Source organism: Vombatus ursinus, unplaced genomic scaffold, assembly GCF_900497805.2.
Source record: "Vombatus ursinus unplaced genomic scaffold, bare-nosed wombat genome assembly UNPS02014817.1, whole genome shotgun sequence".
In the NCBI taxonomy this organism is placed as follows: Eukaryota; Metazoa; Chordata; class Mammalia; order Diprotodontia; family Vombatidae; genus Vombatus; species Vombatus ursinus.
The window spans coordinates 15117575-15126305 of record NW_020954595.1 but is presented as its reverse complement, the minus strand read 5'-3'; positions in this window follow the sequence as shown (position 1 = coordinate 15126305).

Genomic DNA, 8731 nt, shown 5'->3' with positions numbered 1-8731 from the left:
GGTGGTGGTGGTGGTGTCGCCGGGACCGGGGGGCGGTCAGCAGGGCCGAGCAGGACCCGAGCACGATGGCAAAGACGCCCGCAGCCCTGCTCATGCCGCCCGCCCCGCCCCAGCCCGCCCACCCCCGGCCCAGCCGCCGGCCCCGGGCCCGGCCCGGCCAGCCACGCGCATTGCGGGCCCCGCCGCCTCAGCCCTCGGCCCTGGCTCCCGCAGCCTCCGCAGCCGCCGCACACAGTCCGCCACTGCAGCTGCTTCCGCTTCCTCCGGCGGCTGCCCTCTGCTCGCCCCGCCCACCGCCACGCCCCGCGCGTGCGCAGAGGGCTCTGCGGCGCCGGCCGGAGGGCGGGGCGGCGCCTCCTGCGCTCCCCCTCCACATGCAGATTATTCCCAGATGCGCCCCGGTCGAAGACAAACCGGAAATAGAGGCCGACTGACGCCCCCTCCCCCCTCCAGCAGATTGACAGGGAAACGGACCAATAAGGCTCGCGTGGGGGAGGGGGGGCGGGCGGGCAGGGTCGGTGCAGAAGTTTCCACTTCGTCGCCGGAAAGCAGAAATGGGCGCACACCGGGCACGTGCCTCCATAGGTGGCGGTGTTCTTGCCCCCCCCCCCCCCCCCCCCCCCCCCCCCCCCCCCCGCCCGCACGTGCTACCAGGGAACCCAGCCTGGGTCCCCACCCTGCCCGGGCCTCCATTTTCTCCCCCCCCCGTCGCCTCCCGAGCAGCCTTGGACTCGAGGCCCCGGGACTAGAATGCGGCACGTCCGTCATGCATTTAGCATTTATTGAGCACCCACCGCGTGCCCGGCCCTGGATTCAGTGCTGGGGACACAAAGACCGTTCCTGCCCTCCCCTGGGGTCTAGAAGTGGCCAGCGAGCCGAGCCTGGCTGCTTGGGGACACATTGGGCCGAGCAGGGCTCCAAGCCCGTGCGCTCCCGGAGGCGCACACCGCGTGGCTCCCACGTGGAAGACAGCGTGCTTTGTGCCCCTGGCCTGTGCAGCAGGGAGCAAAGATCGCTGGCCTCCGGCCGACCGTCCGGGGCTGCTGTTTCCCGGACCCCGAATGTGGGACCCCCGGCGGGAAGTAACAGAAGGGGACGTCCCAGCCCGGCGCTCGGGCCGCGCCGCCCGCTGTGGGCGCAGCCTCTCGCCCACCGGGTGCCCGGCTGTGCCCCAAAGCCCAGCGCACGTGCACGTGGCGGGCCGTCCCTCCTCCTCTGCCCCGGGAGGGTCAGGCTAGCTAGCGTCCTTCAAGGCGCACCCCGTGCCGGCTGGTAGCCCTCTGCTGTGTTCCTTTTATTTACTTTTTACACAGTGTTTTGTTGTGTGGTACTTTCAGGCATGTCTGACTCTCCATGACCCGCTTTGGGCTTTTCTCGGCAGAGATACTGGAGTGGTTTGCCATTTCCTCATGTCCTTCTCCAGCTCATTTCACAGATGAGGAAACTGAAGCAAACTGGGTGAAGTGACTTGCCCAGGACCACACAGCTACCAAGTGAGCTGGATTTGAACTCATGTCTTCCTGACTCCAGGCCTGGGGCTCTAGCCACAATACTATTCTAGCTGCCCTTCTGTATGCTTCCTTCTGGGGGGAGTAAACTCCTGGCAGTTTGAATGGCTGGATTTTGTCTTTATGCATCTCTGGCACATAGTAGGGACTTAATGAGCACTGCTTCTTGTACTGGGTTGAATCAGACCATTTACTGACGTGCAAAGGCACAGGATGGGCCAGAGGAAAGGCCCAAGGGCCGGGACTTACTGCTCCCTCAGAGACACAGACTTGTGGCATTTCAACTGAAAACTCTTCCCAGGTGTTTAATGCAGAGAGCCAACATGCTGGCTGATAGGTGCTGACTGATGGGCTTCAAGACTGGCTTTGATAAATTAGAATCCTCTCCATTTGCAGGCTTGTACCTTTTGGGAACAGTGAATTCTGGGGGGGGGGGGGGTTTGAGGTTGCTTCTGGCTGATTTTTGGTGATAATCAGTCACCTTACGTTCTCCTCTTTACTCCTGCTTCATCCAAAGAGATTCTGGGAATGAAGCATTTAGCTCTGGAAGGACCCTCAGAGGCCAGCCATGGACTCCCCAATCCCCACAGCCCCTCACTTTACAAATGAGGCTGCTGAGGAGGCCCTGCTGGTCTCGGGGCTCACGCTTGGAGGGGAATCTCCAGCCCTTTTCCCCCTGGCCTGATGCCTCAGCATCCTTCACACAGAGCTCTTGCTACTAATCAGAATTCATCTCCATATCCTTTGAGAGGGAGAGAGGGAGAGGGAGAGGCAGAGAGAGAGAGAGAGAGAGAGAGAGAGAGAAGGGGAGAGGGAGAAGAGGGGAGAGAGAGAGAGAGACAGAGAGAGGGAAGGAGAGGAAGAGAGAGAGAGAGAGAGAGAGAGAGAGAGAGCATGAAGTCAGAAAGGTTTTTGTTGGGACTGTGTCCAGAGGCAGGCCAGAGAAGGTGGGACCCTTTGGGGCAGTTTCTCAGCAGAGCAGCCCAACCTCACTCCCCTCCCTCCTTCAGGTTCCTAATGGCCAGTCGGACACTCTAGGGGACCCCCTCCCCACTCTCCTGCAGCAGCACCCATATTGGGGGACTCTTGGAGAGCACTGCCCACTTTGCTCTGGTCTTGTTACAAACAGCACTAAGAGACATAGCAGAAAATTCTTCATCAGTCATAAAAATACCCTTCCTGGGGCCCATCAAAGAGGCACTCTTGGACCCATCCTGACCTAAGGCAGGGGATCCTTTTCCCACTGGGGCCAGCTGGGGTGCAGAGCCTGCAGCAGGCAGGAAAGCACCTGGATGCCTCACCCCACCCTTGCCTTCTCCTCAGGCTAGTAGCCCAGGTTGGGGAGCTGCCCTTTGGGTAGGAGGAAAAGCCCTTTGGGAAGGCTGCTCTTGGGCAGCCTGAGCTCTACAGGAGCCACCTGAGTGCAGTCCAGCCAGGGCCCAGCCCTGGACCCTCTGCTTCTCTGACCAACGATGCTAAGTAGATGCAAGCTGAGCGGCCCAAAGTCAACTATCATTGTGATCGGAACGTGACCTCTCACTTTCTGACCTTCTCTCTGCCTTTCCTTGACCCAACCAACTCTTCATGCTTGGCCCAGTTCCTCGACTCACCAAGTTTCTGCCAGGCCATCTCCCCGCACTGGCCACTCTCTCCTCTTTTCCCTGTCTTGACCTCGAGGAACCAATCCATCTCCATTTCAAGATTATGCGCCGCTGAAGGAAGGTGACTGGGTCCACTCCAGACTGATGCCACCCAGCCACCCCTGGGCTTCCTAGAGAAGCCTCCTGTCTCACCCTCCACACCTGCTCCTCCAGAGCTTGTCGTCCCTCCTCAGACCTCCTGTGGCTCCTTCCCTTCCCCTCTCAGCTGAGAAAATTGCCTCATGTTTGACATGAATGGAGGTCATTCGATATGAGCTCCCTCTTCCTCCTCTCCTGTCACCTAGGTGCCTTCTGCCCCTCTCTCCTCCTCACCCCTATCTCTCAGGATGAGTGGGTGGCCTGACCCCTCTCTCTGCTCTAGGGATCCCATTCCACCCTCTTTCCTCCAGCAGACTTACCCTCTCTCACCTCACTCCCATATTTTCAACCTCTCCCTGTCTATGGTTCCTTCCCTCCTGCCCACAAACATGCCCTCGCCTCCCCTCTCTTGGCAAAAACCCTCACTGGATCCTGCCATCCCTGTGTGAGAATACCCCTAAGCTTAATGTGTCTGTTTTCTATGAGTTACCTTACTAGGCACACAGTAAATGTGTTGTAACAGCCATCACCAACTACATCCATTGTGGGGCAGGAGCCAGCCTCCAGCAGGTTCACTTTTGATCTAGGCAGCCAGAAGGACCAGAAGACCAGCTTCAGAGGGGTTAAATATTGAGTTTACTTTCTGCTTCTTCTTTTTGGTATCAAGGGGTTCCTGACAATGGGAGCACCAACTCCTCCAGGATCTCCTAATCACCCTTCTCACAGGGACCAGCAAGAAGCAGGGGGCAACAACCCCTATGTCTCAATGTGGGCTAGTTGAGACAAGCACAGCATTCCAGCTTGTGCATTCCCCTAATCCCCCCCCCCAAGCTTCAATGGGGGCCGGTTGAGGCAGACACAACATTAAACTGTCATATTCCCTAAATCCCAAATTCCCACTCACTCCTGACTTATAGAGAAGCACGCAAAGAAGGCAATTTGCTAACAATAAGCTCACTGGTTAACTTTAGCAATGTCATCATAACAGTACAACTCGAGCCTAGTAAACGTTCTATTGTGTCATCCCTGTATCTCACTGCACAGTCGCAGTAGAAACTGTTTACAACCATGATCCTGGGAACTGTTATCTATAATCTTGAGAACTAATAGACTGTTTTGGCCAGAGATCCTGAGAATTGTTATCTACAAAAGATAACAAAATCCTCCTTACTTACAGGCATTTAATCAGGCGCCTGTAAAGTCTTACTCCCAGAGGCCTTTGCAGTGTTCATTCGCAGAGCTGTGCTCCCCAAAGCATCTCAAACCAGCCCTGCAGTCAGCTGTTTCTGTAAAACCACCAGCTTCTGTGTCTACCTGTTCCCGGGAAAGACTGTCCATTCTTTACCCTGGGCCTCCCCTTTGTGATTTTTTTCCTTTGTGGTTTGTAAGCATAAATTGTCCCTGGCTCTTCTAGGCTGGGGGCTCCCTTGTGCTTTGTGCTGGGGCCCTCAGCATGAGTGTCTGATTTTCCTCCTACTAAAACTTTTCTGTTTTTAACTCAGCATTTTGAGGGGCTTCACTTGGTTGCTATTTCTGGTGTCAGAAGTGGGATCCATCATGGTGAAGGGCTTCTGTGTGACTTCCAGAGGGGTAATCCAGGTGGTGTGGTGTGTGCTCAGGCTCTATGATGTTCAGCCGGTAGTTTCCATCTCTTCCTGGCTGAGGGGGATGTGGAGCATTAAGTGCCTCCCTCCTTGAATCCTGAGCACCTGTCTCTTTTGGTTGAGTTCATTTACTAGGAGAAAAATGGGTTAGATATCTGGGGATGCCAGGACTGCTACAGGCCTGGCGGAGGTAATGTTGGTCAACCACTGAGCCCAGAGGGGCTCCAGGATTTGCGGCCACAGGGTGGAAACCCGTGAAGACTCCACAGGAGAGGAACTGGGGAAGATCCATAGGTTGGGACTGATGAGTCCCAGGTTTTACAGTTTTGTTAAGGTTGGAGACTGATTAAAGCCCTGGTTTAATTTAGGTAGTCCATGTTACTTGGTGAAAGAAAGAAAAATTCCAGAATAAAGTAAGAACTTGGCCAAGTTCCTATGGGTAACCAAACATCTCAAGATGTGAAGCTACCCACCCTCATCCCCACCCCCAAGGGGACAGCAGCTGGTTATATGTCTCTACATTATGGGTCTGAAACCTGCAGCTATTTAACTAATTGGCAGAAATTGACCTAAGATGACCCCCATCATTGTTGGTCAGCTCGGGGTGCTTTTCATCAGGATAAAATAAATTACTCTAGGAAATGTCTTGATGGGGGCAGCTAGGTGCCACAGTGGATAGAGCTCTGGCCTTGGGGTCAGGAGGACCTGAATTCAAATCCGGCCTCAGACACTTGACACTTACTGGCTGTGTGACCCTGGGCAAGTAACTTAACCCTGTTTACCTCACCAAAAAAAAAAACAAAACAAAACAAAACAAAAAAAAAAACAAATGTCTTGATGAAGCCAGTAAGAAAATTTACCCTGAATGAGATGCTGTCAATAAATGGCTACTAAATGAGAAATCTCTTATAACTTGGATTCCTTTAAGGAAAACTTAAATACAATTGTTATCTATATCAATATCACAAACTCCATGAAGCCATTGTTGAATCAGGAAGAAGCTTTATTAATGACTTGGGAAGGCTGGCCGTCCTGCATGTATGTGAGCACACATATGAGAACACATGTGTCAACAGATGCACACCTTTTTATTCCCTATTCCCCATTCGAATTTCCTTCCTGTTTCCCCATTCACTGGCTACTATAGAGGTTACAGCCTATCCAAAGCACATTTTCCCATGTGAGTCTCCATCCCTAATTACATCTCCCACTCCTCACAATTTGGGGAACACCCCTTTTGATGTTAATCTATACCTGACCTTAGAACTGGTTTCCCACCCATTAGTCTGTTCACCACCAAGAGTGTTTTCATATTCTAATATAACTCCCTTTGTTCAACTTCCACCTAGCTCCTAGACTACATTCCTTTTCACTAGACTTTTGTGGAAATAATAATAAAAAAAACCTATTTCTCACATTCCCTCCCAGTTTAAACTGACTCTGACCTCTGATTGAGTGATATGCAGAAGCAACATCCATATATCCCACAGAATGGGGACCAGAATGGGGAAAGAGTCAAAGAGAAGATTTGCACCCTCTAGTATGATAGTCAGAATTATATCACTCAATGAAAACAGGAGATCTAGGGATCACTCATGTGCTTGTCAGATCAGGCCTCCTCTCCTAGAAAAGATTTATCCACCTCTCCCTGGGAAAGATTCACTCCCTCACTCTTAGGATAAGGAAGGGAAGGGGTTAGGGTTAGGTTAACCCTAACTCTGATCCCTGAGGCCATGGCCCCAACACACCAGTTCTCTTTTAAAATCAAGAAGAAGTCAGAGGTCAGTACTCTGACTTATTCCTTTAAATTGACTTACGTGGGGAACCAAGATGGCAGAGTAAGAAGTGAGTAGCTCTTCCCTCCCTTATCAACCTCTGAAAGCCTAGAAAATAGCACCCCAGGAAAAACCCTGGAACAGCTGAACCAAAAGAAAGATGGGGTACAGCAGTCCAGTAGCCCAGGTAGCTTAAGGGATTAACTGGAAAGGCCCCTCTTGCCCTGTGGGAAGGGGAGCAATATGTAATGGGAGGCATCCCAGGAAAGCCCCACCTCAGCATACCAGGAGGAGATCCCAAAACCCAGGTGGTGGAGCAGGCCAACACCAACATCCAGACCCCTGAGTGCCTCCCAGTGAGGGTGGGGGAACTGGTGGAAACCAGCGTGGAAAACCACTAGGTGCCCCAGCATTCCACAGCAAACAGCTCTCCCAGTGCCTCAGCAAAACTAAGGGAAGCAGCGCTCCAAGGGGCCCCAGGCAAATAAATACCCTACAACATCCATCTGAAAGGAGCTGAAGAAAGTGAAAGAAAGGAAAGGCCTGGGTGAGCAGGCAACCCAATCCTACCCCTAGAGTTCCGGTGTTACTGATTTCAGCCCAATACCAGGTAAGCTGCCAGAATCCTACAGCTTCCAACCGCCAGCATCTGAGGCTCTAGCACACAAAGCCAGTGACCAGGCCCTAGGCTCCCAACACAAGAAGCTTGGGTCAGTGCCTTCTGCTCCCCAACAGGAGAGCCCAATCTCTTTAAATTCCAGGAAATAAGCAAACACCATGAGCAAAAAGAAATGTACTATAGATTCTTATTATGGGAAGAGTGAAGATCAAGGCAGAAATTCTGAAGAGGACAACATTGTCAACAAACCCACATCTGGAACCTCAAAAGGGAATATGAACTGGTCTGAAGCCCAAAAAGTCTTCTTAGAAGAGCTTGAGAAGAATTTTAAAAGTCAAATGAGAGAGGTAGAAGAAAAAATGGGAAAAGAAATGAGAGGTATGCAAGAGAGAGTCAATAGCTTGGAAAAGGAAGGACACAAATTAACTGTAGGAAACAAGTGCTTAAAAAATACAATTGGCCAACCAGAAAAAAAGTACACTGAAGAAAAGTCCCTAAAAATTACAATTGGCTAAATGAGGAAGGAGGTACAAAATCTAATAGAAGAAAACAATTTGTTAAAAATTACGATTGGGCAAATGGAAGCTAATAACTCTGTGACAGAGCAAAAATCAGTCAAACAGAAACAAAAGAATGAAAAAATAGATGAAAATGTAAAATATCTCACTAGTAAAACAACTGACCTGAAAAATCGATCCAGGAGAGACAGTTTAAAAATTATTGGTCTACCTGAAAATCACAATGAAAAAAAGAGCCTGAACAGCATCTTCCAGGAAATCATAAAGGAAAACTACCCTGAGGTCCTAGAACCAGAGGATAAATAGCCATAGAAAGAATCCACCACTTACCTCCTAAAAGAGATCTCATATTGAAAACATCAAGGAATATAATAGCCAAATTCCAAAATTACCAGGTCAAAGAGAAAATACTGCAAGCAGCCAGAAAGAAACAATTTAAATATCATGGAACCACAGCCAGGATTACACAGGACCTTGCAGCTTCTACATTAAAAGCCCATAGGGTGTGGAACATGATATTCTGTAGAGCAAAGGAGCCTGGGTCGCAGCCAAGGATCAACTACCCAGCGAAAATGAGCATCATCTTTCAGGGGAGGAAATGGATATTCAATGAAATAGAGGACTTCCAAACCTTCCTGATAAAAAGACCAGAGCTCAACACAAAATTTGATCTTCAAATACAAGCCTCAAGAGAGACATAAAAAGGTAAACAGGACAGAGAGAAACAACATGTTATTAATAAGGGCAAACTGTTTACATCCCTACAAGAGAAGATGACACGTAACTCTTGAGAACTGTATTGTTATTACACCATGTTAAAGGGGTATACATAAAAGGGGTGAATATAAATTGACTTTGATGTAATGATGAAAAAAATCTAATCAAGTGGGTTAAATGGATCCAAGTAAGTGGATTAATCTGATCTAACTAAGAAAATGCACTGAGAGAAAAGGAAAGGAAGAGGCAGA